Source organism: Orcinus orca, unplaced genomic scaffold (assembly GCF_937001465.1).
Source record: "Orcinus orca unplaced genomic scaffold, mOrcOrc1.1 scaffold_23, whole genome shotgun sequence".
NCBI lineage: Eukaryota > Metazoa > Chordata > Mammalia > Artiodactyla > Delphinidae > Orcinus > Orcinus orca.
The window spans coordinates 6,846,012-6,870,084 of record NW_026043884.1 but is presented as its reverse complement, the minus strand read 5'-3'; positions in this window follow the sequence as shown (position 1 = coordinate 6,870,084).

The following is a 24,073-nucleotide window of genomic DNA, read 5'->3' as shown; positions in this document are numbered from 1 at the left end:
CTGGAATGTTGCACCCGAGTACCAGGGAGCAAGAACTGAGACATATTGGAACACGTCTCCCGATCACATGGTTGATCATACTCTAGGTTCCACATGCATGATTTAGCTGAAAGAAGAATCCCTTAAACCTGGATCGTTGAGACCCGTGGAATGGGTACCATGCAATATGACTTCAAAGGGTCTTCATTTGCTCTCCGAACCTCTGCAATCCTATCACTGCTGCGTTTATGCCCCTGTACACACGCTTGATTCTCTTTCAGAGACATAGCAATCCATAGCATTTAAGATACTTACTAGTCAGGTACATTCTTAGGCGTTTAATATGGGGTGTTGAGTCCATTTCGTTGAGCAAGGAGTAGCTCTTGTGTATTACATATTTGGCTTAAGGAACTTTATCTGTGCTCATTTCAATCTCTGGTTTTATGCAGCACCCCAACTCACCTTTCCCCTTAAGCAAGCATAAGTTGGTTTTCTAAATTTGAGACCCTGTTCTCATTTGTAATCCAGTTCCTGTGTAGCCAAGTTTACATTCCATGTATTAGTGATATCTTATGATGTTTCTTTTTCTGTGTGACTTATTTCAGATAGAATCATCATACCTGAATCCACTCATTATGCTGCTACGGGCCTGATGACATAGATTTCATTGCTGAGTGATATTGCATTGTACGTAAGTACCACAACTGCTTTATCCACTTTTCACTTTCTGCGATATTGAACTTGTCCCGTAAACGAGTTTCTTGTAAACAGAGCCGTCCCAAACTTTGGGGTGGCTGTGTCTTTTTGATTTTAATTTCCCTAAGCTATAGGACCATAAGTGGAAGTGCCCTAGGCTCTGTTGCTTTGTTTTTTAGATGTTTCAGGAAACACCATACACTTCTCCCGAGTGGCTGTTGGCAATTTACATCCCTCCCATCAGCATAACAAGGCTCCCAGTTCTCCATGGCCTGTCCTGCCTTTCTGGATTTTACACTTTTTTCAGTTGGCCCTTTTGACCGGAGGGAAGTGAGACTTCATTGTAGTGCAGATATCCTTTGCAAGCTTGCTTGGTTGGCCAAAAAGGGCGTATGCGTTTTTTCCTGAATATATTCAGGAAAAAACGCATACGCCCTTTTTGGCCAAGTGCATCATTGTGGACGTTCTGCCTCTTTTCCTATGCTTTAAATGCAATTCCAGTCTACCTCCTGAAATCGGTTTCCTGCAATTCTGCCCCGCTTTCAAGTCCTCTTGGCAGCCTTACTTCAGTATATTTTTGGACAATAGCTGTCATTTATAACTCTGCAGGTTTGTGAATTACAGTGCCCCTGAGCTCCTTTCTTCAACTCGCTTTCTTGTGAGCTGGCGGCAACACCGCAGGATTGTTTCAGGCGCTAATCTGGTTCCGGCACGGCACGCTGAGCCTTTGGTTAATTCCTCTTCCTGGTGGGAAATGAGAGTTAAATTTGCCCGTCCAGGCACCTCCAGCTAGTCTCTCATTGGTTCTCCCTATTCCTGTTCATCTTCCGCAGAAATTGCAAACTGGGCCAAACAGGAGGTTAAAGGCACTGACTCTCCAAGTCGGGAGAGTGTTAGTAAAGCGTCTGGAATGTTGCACCCGAGTACCAGGGAGCAAGAACTGAGACATATTGGAACACGTCTCCCGATCACATGGTTGATCATACTCTAGGTTCCACATGCATGATTTAGCTGAAAGAAGAATCCCTTAAACCTGGATCGTTGAGACCCGTGGAATGGGTACCATGCAATATGACTTCAAAGGGTCTTCATTTGCTCTCCGAACCTCTGCAATCCTATCACTGCTGCGTTTATGCCCCTGTACACACGCTTGATTCTCTTTCGGAGACATAGCAATCCATAGCTTTTAAGATACTTACTAGTCAGGTACATTCTTAGGCGTTTAATATGGGGTGTTGAGTCCATTTCGTTGAGCAAGGAGTAGCTCTTGTCTATTACATATTTGGCTTAAGGAACTTTATCTGTGCTCATTTCAATCTCTGGTTTTATGCAGCACCCCAACTCACCTTTCCCCTTAAGCAAGCATAAGTTGGTTTTCTCAATTTGAGACCCTGTTCTCATTTGTAATCCAGTTCTTGTGTAGCCAAGTTTACATTCCGTGTATTAGTGATATCTTATGATGTTTCTTTTTCTGTGTGACTTATTTCAGATAGAATCATCATACCTGAATCCACTCATTATGCTGCTATGGGCCTGATGACATAGATTTCATTGCTGAGTGATATTGCATTGTACGTAAGTACCACAACTGCTTTATCCATTTTTCACTTTCTGCGATATTGAACTTGTCCCGTAAACGAGTTTCTTGTAAACAGAGCTGTCCCAAACTTAGGGGTGGCTGTGTCTTTTTGATTTTAATTTCCCTAAGCTATAGGACCATATGTGGAAGTGCCCTAGGCTCTGTTGCTTTGTTTTTTAGATGTTTCAGGAAACACCATACACTTCTCCCCAGTGCCTGTTGGCAATTTACATCCCGCCCATCAGCATAACAAGGCTCCCACTTCTCCATGGCCTGTCCTGCCTTTCTGGATTTTACACTTTTTTCAGTTGGCCCTTTTGACCTGGGGGAAGCGAGACTTCATTGTAGTGCAGATTTCCTTTGCAAGCTTGCTTGGTTGGCCAAAAAGGGCGTATGCGTTTTTTCCTGAATATATTCAGGAAAAAACGCATACGCACTTTTTGGCCAAGTGCATCATTGTGAACGTTTTGCCTCTTTTCCTATGCTTTAAATGCAATTCCAGTGTACCTCCTGAAATTGGCTTCCTGCAATTCTGCCCCGCTTTCAAGTCCTCTTGGCAGACTTACTTCAGTATATTTTTGGACAATAGCTGTCATTTATAACTCTGCAGGTTTGTGAATTACAGCGCCCCTGAGCTCCTTTCTTCAACTCGCTTTCTTGTGAGCTGGCTGCAACACCGCAGGATTGCTTCAGGCCCTAATCTGGTTCCGGCACGGCACGCTGAGCCTTTGGTTAATTCTTCTTCCTGGTGGGAAATGAGAGTTAAATTTGCCTGTCCAGACACCTCCAGCTAGTCTCTCATTGGTTCTCCCTATTCCTGTTCATCTTCCGCAGAAATTGCAAACTGGGCCAAACAGGAGGTTAAAGGCAGTGACTCTCCAAGTCGGGAGAGTGTTAGTAAAGCATCTGGAATGTTGCACCCGAGTACCAGGGGACGAGAACTGAGACATATTGGAACACGTCTCCCGATCACACGGTTGATCATACTCTGGGTTCCACATGAATGATGTAGCTGAAGGAAGAATCCCTTAAACCTGGAGAGTTGAGACCCGTGGAATGGGTACCATGCAATATGACTTCAAAGGGTCTTCATTTGCTCACCGAACCTCTCCAATCCTATCATTGCTGCATTTATGCCCTGTACACACGCTTGATTCTCTTTCGGAGACATAGCAATCCATAGGTTTAAAATACTTACAAGGCAGGTACATTCTTAGGCGTTTAAGATGGGGTGTTGTGTCCATTTCGTTGAGCAAGGTGTAGCTCTTGTGTATTACATATTTGGCTTAAGGAACTTTATCTGTGCTCATTTCAATCTCTGGTTTTATGCAGCACCCCAACTCACCTTTCCCCTTAAGCAAGCATAAGTTGGTTTTCTAAATTTGAGACCCTGTTCTCTTTTGTAATCCAGTTCCTGTGTAGCCAAGTTTACATTCCGTGTATTAGTGATATCTTATGATGTTTCGTTTTCTGTGTGACTTATTTCAGTTAGAATCATCATACCTGAATCCACTCATTATGCTGCTATGGGCCTGATGACATAGATTTCATTGCTGAGTGATTTTGCATTGTACGTAAGTACCACAACATCTTTATCCATTTTTCACTTTCTGCGATATTTTACTTGTACCGTAAACCAGGTTCTTGTAAACAGAGCCGTCCCAAACTTTGGGGTGGCTGTGTCTTTTTGATTTTAATTTCCCTAAGCTATAGGACCATAAGTGGAAGTGCCCTAGGCTCTGTTGCTTTGTTTTTTAGATGTTTCAGGAAACACCATACACTTCTCTCGAGTGGCTGTTGGCAATTTACATCCCTCCCATCAGCATAACAAGGCTCCCAGTTCTCCATGGCCTGTCCTGCCTTTCTGGATTTTACACTTTTTTCAGTTGGCCCTTTTGACCGGAGGGAAGTGAGACTTCATTGTAGTGCAGATATCCTTTGCAAGCTTGCTTGGTTGGCCAAAAAGTGCGTATGCGTTTTTTCCTGAATATATTCAGGAAAAAACGCATACGCCCTTTTTGGCCAAGTGCATCATTGTGGACGTTCTGCCTCTTTTCCTATGCTTTAAATGCAATTCCAGTCTACCTCCTGAAATCGGTTTCCTGCCATTCTGCCCCGCTTTCAAGTCCTCTTGGCAGCCTTACTTCAGTATATTTTTGGACGATAGCTGTCATTTATAACTCTGCAGGTTTGTGAATTACAGTGCCCCTGAGCTCCTTTCTTCAACTCGCTTTCTTGTGAGCTGGCCGCAACACCGCAGGATTGCTTCAGGCCCTAATCTGGTTCCGGCACGGCACGCTGAGCCTTTGGTTAATTCCTCTTCCTGGTGGGAAATGAGAGTTAAATTTGCCCGTCTAGACACCTCCAGCTAGTCTCTCATTTGTTCTCCCTATTCCTGTTCATCTTCCGCAGAAATTGCAAACTGGGCCAAACAGGAGGTTAAAGGCACTGACTCTCCAAGTCGTGAGAGTGTTAGTAAAGCGTCTGGAATGTTGCACCCGAGTACCAGGGGACGAGAACTGAGACATATTGGAACACATCTCCCGATCACATGGTTGATCATACTCTGGGTTCCACATGCGTGATTTAGCTGAAAGAAGAATCCCTTAAACCTGGAGCGTGGAGACCCATGGAATGGGTACCATGCAATATGACTTCAAAGGGTCTTCATTTGCTCACCGAACCTCTCCAATCCTATCACTGCTGCGTTTATGCCCCTGTACACATGCTTGATTCTCTTTCGGAGACATAGCGATCCATAGGTTTTAAGATACTTACTAGTCAGGTACATTCTTAGGCGTTTAATATGGGGTGTTGAGTCCATTTCGTTGAGCAAGGAGTAGCTCTTGTCTATTACATATTTGGCTTAAGGAACTTTATCTGTGCTCATTTCAATCTCTGGTTTTATGCAGCACCCCAACTCACCTTTCCCCTTACGCAAGCATATGTTGGTTTTCTAAATTTGAGACCCTGTTCTCTTTTGTAATCCAGTTCCTGTGTAGCCAAGTTTACATTCCGTGTATTAGTGATATCTTATGATGTTTCTTTTTCTGTGTGACTTATTTCAGTTAGAATCATCATACCTGAATCCACTCATTATGCTGCTACGGGCCTGATGACATAGATTTCATTGCTGAGTGATATTGCATTGTACGTAAGTACCACAACTTTTTTATCCATTTTTCACTTTCTGTGATATTGAACTTGTCCCGTAAACGAGTTTCTTGTAAACAGAGCCGTTCCAAACTTTGGGGTGGCTGTGTCTTTTTGATTTTAATTTCCCTAAGCTATAGGGCCATAAGTGGCAGTGCCCTAGGCTCTGTTGCTTTGTTTTTTAGATGTTTCAGGAAACACCATACACTTCTCCCGAGTGGCTGTTGGCAATATACATCCCGCCCATCAGCATAACAAGGTTCCCAGTTCTCCATGGCCTGTCCTGCCTTTCTGGATTTTACACTTTTTTCAGTAGGCCCTTTTGACCGGGGGAAGTGAGACTTCATTGTAGTGCAGATATCCTTTGCAAGCTTGCTTGGTTGGCCAAAAAGGGCGTATGCGTTTTTTCCTGAATATATTCAGGAAAAAACGCGTACGCCCTTTTTGGCCAAGTGCATCATTGTCGACGTTTTGCCTCTTTTCCTATGCTTTAAATGCATTTCCAGTGTTCCTCCTGAAATTGGTTTCCTGCAGTTCTGCCCCGCTTTCAAGTCCTCTTGGCAGCCTTACTTCAGTATATTTTTGGACGATAGCTGTCATTTATAACTCTGCAGGTTTGTGAATTACAGTGCCCCTGAGCTCCTTTCTTCAACTCGCTTTCTTGTGAGCTGGCCGCAACACCGCAGGATTGCTTCAGGCCCTAATCTGGTTCCGGCACGGCACGCTGAGCCTTTGGTTGATTCCTCTTCCTGTTGGGAAATGAGAGTTAAATTTGCCCGTCCAGACACCTCCAGCTAGTCTCTCGTTGGTTCGCCCTATTCCTGTTCATCTTCCGCAGAAATTGCAAACTGGGCCAAACAGGAGGTTAAGGGCACTGACTCTCCAAGTCGGGAGAGTGTTAATAAATTGTCTGGAATGTTGCACCCGAGTACCAGGGGACGAGAACTGAGACATATTGGAACACGTCTCCCGATCACACAGTTGATCATACTCTGGGTTCCACATGCATGATTTAGCTGAAGGAAGAATCCCTTAAACCTGGAGAGTTGAGACCTGTGGAATGGGTACCATGCAATATGACTTCAAAGGGTCTTCATTTGCTCACCGAACCTCTCCAGTCCTATCACTGCTGCGTTTATGCCCCTGTACACATGCTTGATTCTCTTTCAGAGACATAGCAATTCATAGCTTTTAAGATACTTTGTAGTCAGGTACATTCTTAGGCGTTTAATATGGGGTGTTGAGTCCATTTCGTTGAGCAAGGAGTAGCTCTTGTCTATTACATATTTGGCTTAAGGAACTTTATCTGTGCTCATTTCAATCTCTGGTTTTATGCAGCACCGCAACTCACCTTTCCCCTTAAGCAAGCATAAGTTGGTTTTCTAAATTTGAGACCCTCTTCTCTTTTGTAATCCAGTTCCTGTGTAGCCAAGTTTACATTCCGTGTATTAGTGATATCTTATGATGTTTTTTTTCTGTGTGACATATTTCAGTTAGAATCATCATACCTGAATCCACTCATTATGCTGCTACGGGCCTGATGACATAGATTTCATTGCTGAGTGATATTGCATTGTACGTAAGTTCCACAACTTCTTTATCCATTTTTCACTTTCTGCGATATTCAACTAGTCCCTTAAACGAGTTTCTTATAAACAGAGCCGTCCCAAACATAGGGGTGGCTGTGTGTTTTTGATTTTAATTTCCCTAAGCTTTAGGGCCATAAGTGGAAGTGCCCTAGGCTCTGTTGCTTTGTTTTTTAGATGTTTCAGGAAACACCATACACTTCTCCCGAGTGGCTGTTAGCGATATACATCCCGCCCATCAGCAAAACAAGGCTCCTAGTTCTCCATGGTCTGTCCTGCCTTTCTGGATTTTACACTTTTTTCAGATGGCCCTTTTGACCGGGGGGAAGTGAGACTTCATTGTAGTTCAGATTTCCTTTGCAATCTTGCTTGGTTGACCAAAAAGGGCTTATGTGTTTTTTCCTGAATATATTCAGGAAAAAACGCATAAGCCCTTTTTGGCCAAGTGCATCATTGTCGACGTTCTGCCTCTTTTCCTATGCTTTAAATGCAATTCCAGTCTACCTCCTGAAATCGGTTTCCTGCAATTCTGCACCGCTTTCAAGTCCTCTTGGCAGCCTTACTTCAGTATATTTTTGGACGATAGCTGTCATTTATAACTCTGCAGGTTTGTGAATTACAGTGCCCCTGAGCTCCTTTCTTCAACTCGCTTTCTTGTGAGCTGGCCGCAACATGCAGGATTGCTTCAGGCCCTAATCTGGTTCCGGCACGGCACGCTGAGCCTTTGGTTAATTCCTCTCCCTGGTTGGAAATGAGAGTTAAATTTGCCCGTCCAGACAATTCCAGCTAGTCTCTCATTGGTTCTCCCTATTCCTGTTCATCTTCCGCAGAAATTGCAAACTGGGCCAAACAGGAGGTTAAAGGCACTGACTCTCCAAGTCGGGAGAGTGTTAGTAAACGTCTGGAATGTTGCACCCGAGTACCAGGGGACTAGAACTGAGACATATTGGAACACGTCTCCCGATCACATGGTTGATCATACTCTGGGTTCCACATGCATGCTTTAGCTGAAGGAAGAATCCCTTAAACCTGGAGAGTTGAGACCCGTGGAATGGTTACCATGCAATATGATTTCACACGGTCTTCATTTGCTCACCAAACCTCTCCAATCCTATCACTGCTGCGTTTATGCCCCTGTACACACGCTTGATTCTCTTTCAGAGACATAGAAATCCATAGGTTTTAAGATACTTACTAGTCAGGTACATTCTTAGGCGTTTAATATGGGGTGTTGAGTCCATTTCGTTGAACAAGAGTAGCTCTTGTGTATTACGTATTTGGCTTAAGGAACTTTATCTGTGCTCATTTCAATCTCTGGTTTTATGCAGCACCCCAATTCACCTTTCCCCTTAAGCAAGCATAAGTTGGTTTTCTAAATTTGAGACCCTGTTGTGTTTTGTAATCCAGTTCCTGTGTAGCCAAGTTTACATTCCGTGTATTAGTGATATCTTATGATGTTTCGTTTTCTGTGTGACTTATTTCAGTTAGAATCATCATACCTGAATCCACTCATTATGCTGCTATGGGCCTGATGACATAGATTTCATTGCTGAGTGATTTTGCATTGTACGTAAGTACCACAACATCTTTATCCATTTTTCACTTTCTGCGATATTGTACTTGTACCGTAAACCAGGTTCTTGTAAACAGAGCCGTCCCAAACTTTGGGGTGGCTGTGTCTTTTTGATTTTAATTTCCCTAAGCTATAGGACCATAAGTGGAAGTGCCCTAGGCTCTGTTGCTTTGTTTTTTAGATGTTTCAGGAAACACCATACACTTCTCCCGAGTGGCTGTTGGCAATTTACATCCCTCCCATCAGGATAACAAGGCTCCCAGTTCTCCATGGCCTGTCCTGCCTTTCTGGATTTTACACTTTTTTCAGTTGGCCCTTTTGACCGGAGGGAAGTGAGACTTCATTGTAGTGCAGATATCCTTTGCAAGCTTGCTTGGTTGGCCAAAAAGGGCGTATGCGTTTTTTCTTGAATATATTCAGGAAAAAACGCATATGCCCTTTTTGGCCAAGTGCATCATTGTGGACGTTCTGCCTCTTTTCCTATGCTTTAAATGCAATTCCAGTCTACCTCCTGAAATCGGTTTCCTGCCATTCTGCCCCGCTTTCAAGTCCTCTTGGCAGCCTTACTTCAGTATATTTTTGGACGATAGCTGTCATTTATAACTCTACATGTTTGTGAATTACAAACCCCTGAGCTCCTTTCTTCAACTCACTTTCTTGTGAGCTGGCCGCAACACCGCAGGATTGCTTCAGGCCCTAATCTGATTCCGGCACGGCACGCTGAGCCTTTGGTTAATTTCTCTTCCTGGTGGGAATTGAGAGTTAAATTTGCCCGTCCAGACACCTCCAGCTAGTCTCTCATTGGTTCTCCCTATTCCTGTTCATCTTCCGCAGAAATTGCAAACTGGGCCAAACAGGACGTTAAAGGCACTGACTCTCCAAGTCGGGAGAGTGTTAGTAAAGCGTCTGGAATGTTGCACCCAAGTACCAGGGGACAAGAATGGAGACGTATTTGAACACGTCTCCCGATCACACGGTTGATCATAATCTGGGTTCCACATGCATGTTTTAGCTGAAGGAAGAATCCCTTAAACCTGGAGAGTTGAGACCTGTGGAATGGGTACCATGCAATATGACTTCAAAGGGTCTTAATTTGCTCACCAAACATCTCCAATCCTATCACTGCTGCGTTTATGCCCCATACACATGCCTGATTCTCTTTCGGAGACATAGCAATCCATAGGTTTTAAGATACTTACTAGTCAGGTACATTCTTAGGCGTTTAATATGGGGTGTTGAGTCCATTTCGTTGAGCAAGGAGTAGCTCTTGTCTATTCCATATTTGGCTTAAGGAACTTTATCTGTGCTCATTTCAATCTCTGGTTTTATGCAGCACCCCAACTCACCTTTCCCCTTAAGCAAGCATAAGTTGGTTTTCTAAATTTGAGACCCTGTTCTGTTTTGTAATCCAGTTCCTGTGTAGCCAAGTTTACATTCCGTGTATTAGTGATATCTTATGATGTTTCTTTTTCTGTGTGACTTATTTCAGTTAGAATCATCATTCCTGAATCCACTCATTATGCTACTACGGGCCTCATGACATAGATTTCATTGCTGAGTGATATTGCATTGTACGTAAGTACCACAACTTCTTTATCCATTTTTCGTTTTCTGCGATATTGAACTTGTACCGTAAACGAGGTTCTTGTAAACAGAGCCGTCCCAAACTTTGGGGTGGCTGTGTCTTTTTTATTTTAATTTCCCTAAGCTATAGGACAATAAGTGGAATTGACCTAGGCTCTGTTGCTTTGTTTTTTAGATGTTTCAGGAAACACCATACACCTCTCCCTAGTGGCTGTTGGCCATTTACATCCCGCTCATCAGCATAACAAGGCTCCCAGTTCTGCATGGCCTGTCCTGCCTTTCTGGATTTTACACTTTTTTCAGATGGCCCTTTTGACTGGGGGGAAGTGAGACCTCATTGTAGTGCAGATTTCCTTTGCAAGCTTGCTTGGTTGGCCAAAAAGGGCGTATGCGTTTTTTCCTGAATATATTCAGGAAAAAACGCATACGCCCTTTTTGGCCAAGTGCATCATTGTGGACGTTCTGCCTCTTTTCCTATGCTTTAAATGCAATTCCAGTCTACCTCCTGAAATCGGTTTCCTGCAATTTTGCCCCGCTTTCAAGTCCTCTTGGCAGCCTTACTTCAGTATATTTTTGGACGATAGCTGTCATTTATAACTCTGCAGGTTTGTGAATTACAGTGCCCCTGAGCTCCTTTCTTCAACTCAGTTTCTTGTGAGCTCGCCGCCACACCGCAGGATTGCTTCAGGCCCTAATCTGGTTCCGGCACGGCACGCTGAGCCTTTGGTTAAATCCTCTTCCTGGTGGGAAATGAGAGTTAAATTTGCCCGTCCAGACAACTCCAGCTAGTCTCTCATTGGTTCTCCCTTTTCCAGTTCATCTTCCGGAGAAATTACAAACAGGTCCAAACAAGAGGTTAAAGGCACTGACTCTCCAAGTCGGGAGAGTGTTAGTAAAGCGTCTGGAATGTTGCACCCGAGTACCAGGGGATTAAAACTGAGACATATTTGAATAGGTCTCCCGATCACACGGTTGATCATACTCTGGTTTCCACATGCATGTTTTAACCGAAGGGAGAATCCCTTAAGCCTGGAGAGTTGAGACCCGTGGAAAGGGTACCATGCAATATTATTTCAAAGGGTCTTCAGTTGCTCACCGAACCTCTCCAATCCTATCACTGCTGCGTTTATGCCCCTGTACACACGCTTGACATTCTTTCGGAGAGATAGCAATCCATAGGTTTTAAGATACTTCCTAGTCAGGTACATTCTTAGGCGTTTAATATGGGGTGTTGAGTCCATTTCGTTGAGCAAGGAGTAGCTCTTGTCTATTACATATTTGGCTTAAGGAACTTTATCTGTGCTCATTTCAATCTCTGGTTTTATGCAGCACCCCAACTCACCTTTCCCCTTAAGCAAGCATAAGTTGGTTTTCTAAATTTGAGACCCTGTTCTGTTTTGTAATTCAGTTAGTGTGTAGCCAAGTTTACATTCCGTGTATTAGTGATATCTTATGATGTTTCTTTTTCTGTGTGACTTATTTCAGTTAGAATCATCATACCTGAATCCACTCATTATGCTGCTACGGGCCTGATGACATAGATGTCATTGCTGAGTGATATTGCATTGTACGTAAATACCACAAGTTCTTTATCCATTTTTCGCTTTCTGTGATATTGAACTTGTACCGTAAATGAGGTTCTTGTAAACAGAGCCGTCCCAAACTTTGGGGTGGCTGTGTCTTTTTAATTTTAATTTCCCTAAGCTATAGGACCATAAGTGGAAGTGCCCTACGCTCTGTTGCTTTGTTTTGTAGATGTTTCAAGAATCAGCATACACTTCTCCCAAGTGGCTTTTGGCAATGTACATCTCGCCCATCAGCATAACAAGGCTCCCAGTTCTCCATGGCCTGTCCTGCCTTTCTGGATTTTACACTTTTTTCAGATGGCCCTTTTGACCGGGGGGAAGTGAGACTTCATTGCAGTGCATATTTCTTTGCAAGCTTGTTTGGTTGGCCAAAAAGTGTGTATGCGTTTTTTCCTGAATATAATCAGGAAAAAACGCATACGCACTTTTTGGCCAAGTGCATCATTGTCGACGTTCTGCCTCTTTTCCTATGCTTTAAATGCAATTCCAGTCTACCTCCTGAACTCGGTTTCCTGCAATTCTGCCCTGCTTTCAAGTCCTCTTGGCAGCCTTACTTCAGTATATTTTTGGATGATAGCTGTCATTTATAACTCTGCAGGTTTGTGAATTACAGTGCCCCTGAGCTCCTTTCTTCAACTCGCTTTCTTGTGAGCTGGACGCAACACCACAGGATTGCTTCAGGCCCTAATCTGGTTCCGGCACGGCACGCTGAGCCTTTGGTTAATTCCTCTTCCTGGTGGGAAATGAGAGTTAAATTTGCCCGTCCAGACACCTTCAGCTGGTCTCTCATTGGTCTTCCCTATTCCTGTTCATCTTCCGAAGAATTTGCAAACTGGGCCAAACAGGAGGTTAAAGGCACTGACTCTCCAAGTCGGGAGAGTGTTAGTAAAGCGTCTGGAATGTTGCACCCGAGTACCAGGGGACGAGGATGGAGACATATTTGAACACGTCTCCCGATCACACGGTTGATCATACTCTGGGTTCCACATGCATGTTTTAGCTGAAGGAGGAATCCCTTAAACATGGAGAGTTGAGACCCGTGGAATGGGTACCATGCAATATGACTTCAAAGGGTCTTCATTTGCTCACCGAACCTCTCCAATCCTATCACTGCTGCGTTTATGCCCCTGTACACACGCTTGATTCTCTTTCGGAGACATAGCAATCCATAGGTTTTAAGATACTTACTAGTCAGGTACAGTCTTACGCGTTTAAAATGGGGTGTTGAGTCCATCTCGTTGAGCAAGGAGTAGCTCTTGTCTATTACATATTTGGCTTAAGGAACTTTATCTGTGCTCATTTCAATCTCTGGTTTTATGCAGCACCCCAACTCACCTTTCCCCTTGAGCAAGCATAAGTTGGTTTTCTAAATTTGAGACCGTGTTCTGTTTTGTAATTCAGTTCATGAGTAGCCAAGTTTACATTCCGTGTATTAGTGATATCTTATGATGTTTCTTTTTCTGTGTGACTTATTTCAGTTAGAATCATCATACCTGAATCCACTCATTATGCTGCTACGGGCCTGATGACATAGATTTCATTGTTGAGTGATATTGCATTGTATGTAAGTACCACAACTTCTTTATCCATTTTTCACTTTCTGTGATATTGAACTTGTACCGTAAACGAGGTTCTTGTAAACAGAGCTGTCCCAAACTTGGGGTGGCTGTGTCTTTTTCATTTTAATTTCCCTAAGCTATAGGACCATAAGTGGAAGTGTCTTAGGCTCTGTTGCTTTGTTTTTTAGATGTTTCAGGAAACACCATACACTTCTCCCTAGTGGCTGTTGGCAATTTACATCCCATCCATCAGCATAACAAGGCTCCCAGTTCTCCATGGCCTGTTCTGCCTTTCTGGATTTTACACTTTTTTCAGATGGCCCTTTTGACCGGGGGGAAGTGAGACTTCATTGTAGTGCAGATTTCCTTTGCAAGCTTGCTTGATTGGCCAAAAAGTGCATATGCGTCTTTTCCTGAATATATTCAGGAAAAAACGCATACGCCCTTTTTGGCCAAGTGCATCATTGTCGACGTTCTGCCTCTTTTCCTATGCTTTAAATGCAATTCCAGTCTACCTCCTGAAATCGGTTTCCTGCAATTCTGCCCCGCTTTCAAGTCCTCTTGGCAGCCTTACTTCAGTATATTTTTGGACGATAGCTGTCATTTATAACACTGCAGGTTTGTGATTACAGTGCCCCTGAGCTCCTTTCTTCAACTCGCTTTCTTGTGAGCTGGCCGCAACACCACAGGATTGCGTCAGGCCCTAATCTGGTTCTGGCACGGCACGCTGAGCCTTTGGTTAATTCCTCTTCCTGGTGGGAAATGAGAGTTAAATTTGCCCGTCCAGACACCTCCAGCTAGTCTCTCATTGGTTCACCCTATTCCTGTTCATCTTCCGCAGAAATTGCAAACTGGGCCAAACAGGAGGTTAAAGGCACTGACTCTCCAAGTTGGGAGAGTGTTAGTAAAGCATCTGGAATGTTGCACCAGAGAACCAGGGGAGGAAAACTGAGACATATTTGAACACGTGTCCCGATCACACAGCTGATCATACTCTGGGTTCCACATGCATGTTTTAGCTGAAGATAGAATCCCTTAAACCTGGAGAGTTGAGACCCGTGGAATGGGTACCATGCAATATGACTTCAAAGGGTCTTCATTTGCTCACCGAACCTCTCCAATCCTATCACTGCTGCGTTTATGCCCCTGTACACAAGCTTGATTCTCTTACGGAGACATAGCAATCCATAGGTTTTAAGATACTTACTAATCAGGTACATTCTTAGGCGTTTAATATGGGGTGTTGAGCCCATTTCGTTGAGCAAGGAGTAGCTCTTGTCTATTAATATTTGGCTTAAGGAACTTTATCTGTGCTCATTTCAATCTCTGGTTTTATGCAGCACCCAAACTCACCTTTCCCCTTAAGCAAGCATAAGTTGGTTTTCTACATTTGAGACCCTGTTCTGTTTTTTAATCCAGTTCCTGTGTAGCCAAGTTTACATTCCGTGTATTAGTGATATCTTATGATGTTTCTTTTTCTGTGTGACTTATTTCAGTTAGAATCATCATACCTGAATCCACTCATTATGCTGCTATGGGCCTGATGCCTTAGATTTCATTGCTGAGTGATATTGCATTGTAAGTAAGTAGCACAATTTCTTTATCCATTTTTCACTCTCTGCGATATTGAACTTGTACCGTAAACGAGGTTCTTGTAAACAGAACCTTCCCAAACTTTGGGGTGGCTGAGTCTTTTTGATTATAATTTCCCTAAGCTATAGGACCATAAGTGGAAGTGCCCTAGGCTCTGTTGCTTTTTTTTTTAGATGTTTCAGGAAACACCATACACTTCTCCCCAGTGGCTGTTGGCAATTCACATCCCGACCATCAGCATAACAAGGCTCCCAGTTCTCCATGGCCTGTCCTGCCTTTCTGGATTTTACACTTTTTTCAGATGGCCCTTTTGACTGGGGGGAAGTGAGACTTCATTGTAGTGCAGATTTCCTTTGAAAGCTTGCTTGGTTGGCCAAAAAGGACGTATGTGTTTTTTCTTGAATATATTCAGGAAAAAACATATACGCCCTTTTTGGCCAAGTGCATCATTTTGGATGTTCTGCCTCTTTTCCTATGCTTTAAATGCAATTCCAGTCTACCTCCTGAAATCGGTTTCCTGCAATTCTGCCCCGCTTTCAAGTCCTCTTGGCAGCCTTACTTCAGTATATTTTTGGACGATAGCTGTCATTTATAACTCTGCAGGTTTGTGAATTACAGTGCCCCTGAGCTCCTTTCTTCAACTTGCTTTCTTGTGAGCTGGCCGCAACACCGCAGGATTGCTTCAGGCCCTAATCTGGTTCCGGCACGTCACGCTGAGCCTTTCGTTAATTCCTCTTCCTGGTGGGAAATGGGAGTTAAATTTGCCCGTCCAGACACCTCCAGCTTGTCTCTCATTGGTTCTCCATATTCCTGTTCATCTTCCACGGAATTTGCAAACTGGGCCAAATAGGAGGTTAAAGGCACTGACTCTCCAAGTCGGGAGAGTGTTAGTAAAGCGTCTGGAATGTTGCACCTGAGTACCATGGGATGAGAACTGAGATAAATTTCAACACGTCTCCCGATCACACGGTTGATCATACTCTGGGTTCCACATGCATGTTTTAGCTGAAGGAAGAATCCCTTAAACCTGGAGAGTTGAGACCCGTGGAATGGGTACCATGCAATATGACTTCAAAGGGTCTTCATTTGCTCACCGAACCTCTCCAATCCTATCACTGCGGCGTTTATGCCCCTGTACTCATGCTTGATTCTCTTTCAGAGACATAGCAATCCATAGGTTTTAAGATACTTACTAGTCAGGTACATTATAAGGCGTTAAACATGGGGTTTTGAGTCCATTACGTTGAGCAAGGAGTAGCTCTTGTCTATTACATATTTGGCTAAAGGAACTTTATCTGTGCTCATTTCAATCTCTGGTTTTATGCAGCACCCCAACTCACCTTTCCCCTTAAGCAAGCATAAGTTGCTTTTCTAAATTTGAGACCCTGTTCTCTTTTGTAATCCAGTTCCTGTGTAGCCAAGTTTACATTCCGTGTATTAGTGATATCTTATGATGTTTCTTTTTCTGTGTGACTTATTTCAGTTAGAATCATCATACCTGAATCCACTCATTATGCTGCTACGGGGCTAATGACATAGATGTCATTGCTGAGTGATATTGCATTGTACGTAAGTACCACAACTTCTTTATCCATTTTTCACTTTCTGTGATATTGAACTTGTACCATAAACGAGGTTCTTGTAATAAGAGCCGTACCAAATTTTGGAGTGGCTGTGTCTTTTTGATTTTAATTTCCCTAAGCTCTAGGACCATAAGTGGAAGTGCCCTAGGCTCTGTTGCTTTGTTTTTTAGATGTTTCAGGAAACACCATACACTTCTCCCCTGTGGTTGCTGGCAATTTACATCCCACCCATCAGCATAACAAGGCTCCCAGTTCTCCAACGACTGTCCTGCCTTTCTGGATTTTACACTTTTTTCAGATGGCCCTTTTGACCGCGGGGAAGTGAGACTTCATTTTAGTGCAGATTTCCTTTGCAAGCTTGCTTGGTTGACCAAAAAGGGCGTATGCGTTTTTTCCTGAATATATTCAGGAAAAAACGCATACGCCCTTTTTGACCAAGTGCATCATTGTGGACGTTCTGCCTCTTTTCCTATGCTTTAAATGCAATTCCAGTCTACCTCCTGAAATCGGTTTCCTGCAATTCTGCCCCGCTTACAAGTACTCTTGGCAGCGTTACTTCAGTATATTTTTGGACGATAGCTGTCATTTATAACTCTGCAGTTTTGTGAATTACAGTGCCCCTGAGCTCCTTTCTTCAACTCGCTTTCTTGTTAGCTGACCGCAACACCGCAGGATTGCTTCAGTCCCTAATCTGCTTTCGGCACTGCATGCTGAGCCTTTGGTTAATTCCTCCTCCTGGTGGGAAATGAGAGTTAAAATTGCCCGTCCAGACACCTCCAGCTAGTCTCTCATTGGTCCTCCCTATCCCTGTTCATCTTCCGCAGAAATTGCAAACTGGGCCAAACAGGAGGTTAAAGGCACTGACTCTCCAAGTCGGGAGAGTGTTAGTAAAGCGTCTGGAATGTTGCACCCGAGTACCAGGGGATGAAAACTGAGACATATTTGAACACGTCTCCCGATCACACGGTTGATCATCCTCTGGGTTCCACATGCATGTTTCAGCTGAAGGAAGAATCCCTTAAACCTGGAGAGTTGAGACCCGTGGAATGGGTACCATGCAATATGACTTCAAAGGGTCTTCATTTGCTCACCGAACCTCTCCAATCCTATCACTGCTGCGTTTATGCCCCTGTACACACGGTTGATTGTCTTTCAGAGACATAGCAATCCATAGGTTTTAAGATACTTACTAGTCAGGTACATTCATTGGTGTTTAATATGGGGTGTTGAGTCCATTTCGTTGAGCAAGGAGTAGCTCTTGTCTATTACATATTTGGCTTAAGGAACTTTATCTGTGCTCATTTCAATCTCTGGTTTTATGCAGCACCCCAACTCACCTTTCCCCTTAAGCAAGCATAAGTTGGTTTTCTAAATTTGAGACCCTGTTCTCTTTTGTAATCCAGTTCCTGTGTAGCCAAGTTTACATTCCGTGTATTAGTGATATCTTATGATGTTTCTTTTTCTGTGTGACTTATTTCACTTAGATTCATCATACCTGAACCCACTCATTTTCTGCTACAGCCTGTTGACAGAGATTTCATTGCTGAGTGATATTGCATTGTACGTAAGTACCACAACTTCTTTATCCATTTTTCATTTTCTGCTATATTGAACTTGTACCATAAACGAGGTTCTTGTAAACAGAGCCGTCCCAAAATTTGGGGTGGCTGTGTCTTTTTGATTTTAATTTCCCTAAGCTATAGGACCATAAGTGGAAGTGCCCTAGGCTCTGTTGCTTTGTTTTTTAGCTGTTTCAGGAAACACCATACACTTCTCCCGAGTGGCTGTTGGCAATTTACATCCCGCCCATCAGCATAACAAGGCTCCCAGTTCTCCATAGCCTGTCCTGCCTTTCTGGATTTTACACTTTTTTCAGATGGCCCTTTTGAGCAGGGGGAAGTGAGACTTCATTGTAGTGCAGATTTCCTTTGCAAGCTTGCTTGGTTGGCCAAAAACGGCGTATATGTTTTTTCCTGAATATATTCAGGAAAAAACGCATATGCCCTTTTTGGCCAAGTGCATCATTGTGGACGTTCTGCCTCTTTTCCTATGCTTTAAATGCAATTCCAGTGTACCTCCTGAAATTGGTTTCCTGCAATTCTGCCCCACTTTCAAGTCCTCTTGGCAGCCTTACTTCAGTATATTTTTGGATGATAGAGCTGTCATTTATAACTGTGCAGGTGTGTGAATTACAGTGCCCCTGAGCTCCTTTCTTCAACTCGCTTTCTTGTGAGCTGGCCACAACACCGCAGTTTTGCTTCAGGCACTAATCTGGTTGCGGCACGGCACGCTGAGCCGTTGGTTAATTCCTCTTCCTGGTGGGAAAGGAGAGTTAAATTTGCCCGTCCAGACACCTCCAGCTAGTCTCTCATTGGTTCTCCCTATTCCTGTTCATCTTCCGCAGAAATTGCAAACTGGGCCAAAGAGGAGGTTAAAGGCACTGACTCTCCAAGTCGGGAGAGTTTTAATAAAGCGTCTGGAATGTTGCACCCGAGTACCAGGGCATGAAAACTCAGACATATTTGAACACGTCTCCCGATCACAGGGTTGATCATACTCTGGGTTCCACATGCATGTTTTAGCTGAAGGAAGAATCCCTTAAACCTGGAGAGTTGAGACCCGTGGAATGGGTACCATGAAATATGACTTCAAAGGGTCTTCATTTGCTCACCGAACCTCTCCAACCCTATCACAGCTGCGTTTTTGCCCCTGTACACACGCTTGATTCTCTTTCGGAGACATAGCAATCCATAGGTTTTAAGATACTTACTAGTCAGGTACATTCTTAGGCGTTTAATATGGGGTGTTGAGTCCATTTCGTTGAGCAAGGAGTAGCTCTTGTCTGTTACATATTTGGCTTAAGGAATTTTATCAGTGCTCATTTCAGTCTCTGGTTTTATGCAGCACCCCAACTCATCTTTCCCCTTAAGCAAGCATAAGTTGGTTTTCTAAATTTGAGACCCTGTTCTGTTTTGTAATCCAGTTCCTGTGTAGCCAAGTTTACACTCCGTGTATTAGTGTTATCTTATGATGTTTCTTTTTCTGTGTGACTTATTTCAGTTAGAGTCATCATACCTGAATCCACTCTATGTTTACAGGCCTGATGACATAGATTTCATTGCTGAGTGATATTGCATTGTACGTAAGTACCACAACTTCTTTATCCAGTTTTCACTTTCTGAGATATTGAACTTGTACCATAAACGAGGTTCTTGTAAACAGAGCTGTCCCAAACTTTGGGGTGGCTGTGTCTTTTTGATTTCAATTTCCCTAAGCTATAGGACCATAAGTGGAACTGCCTTAGGCTCTGTTGCTTTGTTTTTTCGATGTTACAGGAAACACCATACACTTCTCCTGAGTGGCTGTTGGCAATTTACATCCCGCCCATCAGCATAACAAGGCTCCCAGTTCTCCATGGCCTGTCCTGCCTTTCTGGATTTTACACTTTTTTCAGATGGCCCTTTTGACCCGGGGGAAGTGAGACTTCATTGTAGTGCAGATTTCCTTTGCAAGCTTGCTTGGTTGGCCAAAAAGGGCGTATGCGTTTTTTCCTGAATATATTCAGGAAAAAACGCATACGCCCTTTTTGGCCTAGTGCATCATTCTCGACGTTCTGCCTCTTTTCCTATGCTTTAAATACAATTCCAGTCTACCTCCTGAAATCGGTTTCCTGCAATTCTGCCCCGCTTTCAAGTCCTCTTGGCAGCGTTACTTCAGTATATTTTTGGACGATAGCTGTCATTTATAACTCTGCAGGTTTGTGAATTACAGTGCCCCTGAGCTCCTTTCTTCAACTCGCTTTCTTGTGAGCTAGCCGCAACACCGCAGGATTGCTTCAGGCCCTAATCTGGTTCCGGCACGGCACGCTGAGCCTTTGCTTAATTCCTCTTCCTGGTGGGAAATGAGAGTTAAATTTGCCCATCCAGACATCTCCAGCTAGTCTCTCATTGGTTCTCCCTATTCCTGTTCATCATCCGCGGAATTTGCAAACCGGGCCAAACAGGAGGTTAAAGGCACTGACTCTCCAAGTCGGGAGAGTGTTAGTAAAGTGTCTAGAATGTTGCACCCGAGTACCAGGGGACGAGAACTGAGACATATTTGAACATGACTCACGATTACACGGTTGATCATAGTGTGGGTTGCAAATGCATGTTTAGCTGAAGGAAGAATCCCTTAAACCTGGAGAGTTGAGACCCGTGGAATGGGTACCATGCAATATGACTTCAAAGGGTCTTCATTTGCTCACCGAACCTCTCCAATCCTATCACTGCTGCGTTTATGACCCTGTTCTCACGCTTGATTCTCTTTCAGAGACATAGCAATCCATAGGTTTTAAGATACTTACTAGTCAGGTACATTATTAGGCGTTTAATATGGGGTTTTGAGTTCATTTCGTTGAGCAAGGAGTACCTCTTGTCTATTACATATTTGGCTTAAGGAAATTTATCTGTGCTCATTTCAATCTCTGGTTTTATGCAGCACCCCAACTCACTTTTCCCCTTAAGCAAGCATAAGTTGCTTTTCTATATTTGAGACCCTGTTCTGTTTTGTAATCCAGTGCCTGTGTAGCCAAGTTTACATTCCGTGTATTAGTGATATCTTATGATGTTTCTTTTTCTGTGTGACTTATTTCAGTTAGAATCATCATACCTGAATCCACTCATTATGCTGCTACGGGCCTGATGACATAGATTTCATTGCTGAGTGATATTGCATTGTACGTAAGTACCACAAATTCTTTATCCATTTTTCACTTTCTGCAATATTGAACTTGTACTGTAAACGAGGTTCTTATAAACAGAGCCATCCCAAACTTTTGGGTGGCTGTGTCTTTTTGATTTTAATTTCCCTAAGCTGTAGGACCATAAGTGGAAGTGCCCTAGGCTCTGTTGCTTTGTTTTTTAGATGTTTCAGGAAACACCATACAATTATCCGGAGTGACTGTTGGAAATTTACATCCCGCCCATTAGCATAACAAGGCTCCCAATTCTCCATGGCCTGTCCTGCTTTTCTGGATTTTACACTTTTTTCAGATGGCCCATTTGACTGGGGGGAAATGAGACTTCATTGTAGTGCAGATTTCCTTTGCAAGCTTGCTTGGTTGGCGAAAATGTGCGTATGCTTTTTTTCTTGAATATATTCAGGAAAAAACGCATACGCCCTTTTTGCCCAAGTGCATCATTGTGGACGTTCTGCCTCTTTTCCTATGCTTTAAATGCAATTCCAGTCTACCTCCTGAAATCGGTTTCCTGCAATTTTGCCCCGCTTTCAAGTCCTCTTGGCAGCCTTACTTCAGTATATTTTTGGACGATAGCTGTCATTTATAACTCTGCAGGTTTGTGAATTACAGTGCCCCTGAGCTCCTTTCTTCAGCTCGCTTTCTCCTGAGGTGGCCGCAACACCGCAGGATTGCTTCAGGCCCTAATCTTGTTCCGGCACGGCACGCTGAGCCTTTGGTTAATTCCTCTTCCTGGTGGGAAATGAGAGTTAAATTTTCCCGTCCGGACACCTCCAGCTAGTCTCTCATTGGTTCTCCCTATTCCTGTTCATCTTCCGCGGAATTTTCAAACTGGGCCAAACAGGAGGTTAAAGGCACTGACTCTCCAAGTCGGGAGAGTGTTAGTAAAGCATCTGGAATTTTGCAACCGATTACAAGGGGACGAGAACTGAGACATATTGGAACACGTCGCCCGATCACACGGTTGATCATACTGTGGGTTCCACATGCATGTTTTAGCTGAAGTAAGAATCCCTTAAACCTGGAGAGTGGAAACCCGTGGAATGGGTACCATGCAATATGACTTCAAAGGGTCTTCATTTGCTCACCGAACCTCTCCAATCCTATCACTGCTGCGTTTTTGCCACTGTACGCACGCTTGATTCTCTTTTGCAGACATAGCAATCCATAAGTTTTAAGATGCTTACTAGTCAGCTACATTCTTAGGCGTTCAATATGGGGTGTTGAGCCCATTTCGTTGAGCAAGGAGTAGTTCTTGTCTATTACATATTTGGCTTAAGGAACTTTATCTGTGCTCATTTCAATCTCTGGTTTTATGCAGCACCCCAACTCACCTTTCCCCTTAAGCAAGCATAAGTTGGTTTTCTACATTTGAAACCCTGTTCTGTTTTGTAATCGAGTTCCTGTGTAGCCAAGTTTACATTCCGTGTATTAGTGATATCTTATGATGTTTCTTTTTCTGTGTGAATTATTTCAGTTAGAATCATCATACCTGAATCCACTCATTATGCTGCTACGGGCCTGATGACATAGATTTCATTGCTGAGTGATATTGCATTGTACGTAAGTACCACTTCTTGTTTATCCATTTCTCACTTTCTGCGATATTGAACTTGTACCGTAAATGAGGTTCTTGTAAACAGAGCCGTCCCAAACTTTTGGGTGGCTGTGTCTTTTTGATTTTAATTTCCCTAAGCTATAGGACCATAAGTGGAAGTGCCCTAGGCTCTGTTGCTTTGTTTTTTAGATGTTTCAGGAAACACCATACACTTCTCCCGAGTGGTTGTTGGCAATTCACATCCCGCCCATCAGCATAACAAGGCTCCCAGTTCTCCATGGCCTGTTCTGCCTTTCTGGATTTTACACTTTTTTCAGATGGCCCTTTTGTCCGGGGGGAAGTGAGACTTCATTGTAGTGCAGATTTCCTTTGCAAGCTTGCTTGGTTGGCCAAAAAGGGCGTATGCGTTTTTTCCTGAATATATTCAGGAAAAAACGCATACGCCCTTTTTGGCCAAGTTCATCATTGTGCACGTTCTGCCTCTTTTCCTATGCTTTAAATGCAATTCCAGTCTACCTCCTGAAATCGGTTTCCTGCAATTCTGCCCGGCTTTCAAGTCCTCTTGGCAGCCTTACTTCAGTATATTTTTGGACGATAGCTGTCATTTATAACTCTGCAGGTTTGTGAATTACAGTGCCCCTGACCTCCTTTCTTCAAATTGCTTTCTTGTGAGCTGACCGCAACACCGCAGGATTGCTTCAAGCCCTAATCTGATTCCGACATGGCACGCTGAGCCTTTGGTTAATTCCTCTTCCTGGTGGGAAATGAGAGATAAATTTGCCCGTCCAGACACCTCCAGCTAGTCTCTCATTGGTTCTCCCTATTCCTTTTTATCTTCCGCAGAAATTGCAAACTGGGCCAAACAGGAGGTTAAAGGCACTGACTCTCCAAGTCGGGAGAGTGTTAGTAAAGCGTCTGGAATGTTGCACCCGAGTACCAGGGGACGAGAACTGAGACATATTTCAACACGTCTCCCGATCACACGGTTGATCATACTCTGGGTTCCACATGCATGTTTTAGCTGAAGGAAGAATCCCTTAAACCTGGAGAGTTGAGACCCGTGGAATGGGTACCATGCAATATGACTTCAAAGGGTCTTCATTTGCTCACCGAACCTCTCCAATCCTATCACTGCTGCGTTTATGCCCCTGTACACACGGTTGATTCTCTTTTGGAGACATAGCAATCCATAGCTTTTAAGATACTTACTAGTCAGGTACATTCTTAGGTGTTTAATATGTGGTGTTGAGTCTATTTCGTTGAGAAAGGAGTAGCTCTTGTCTATTCCATATTTGGCTTAAGGAAC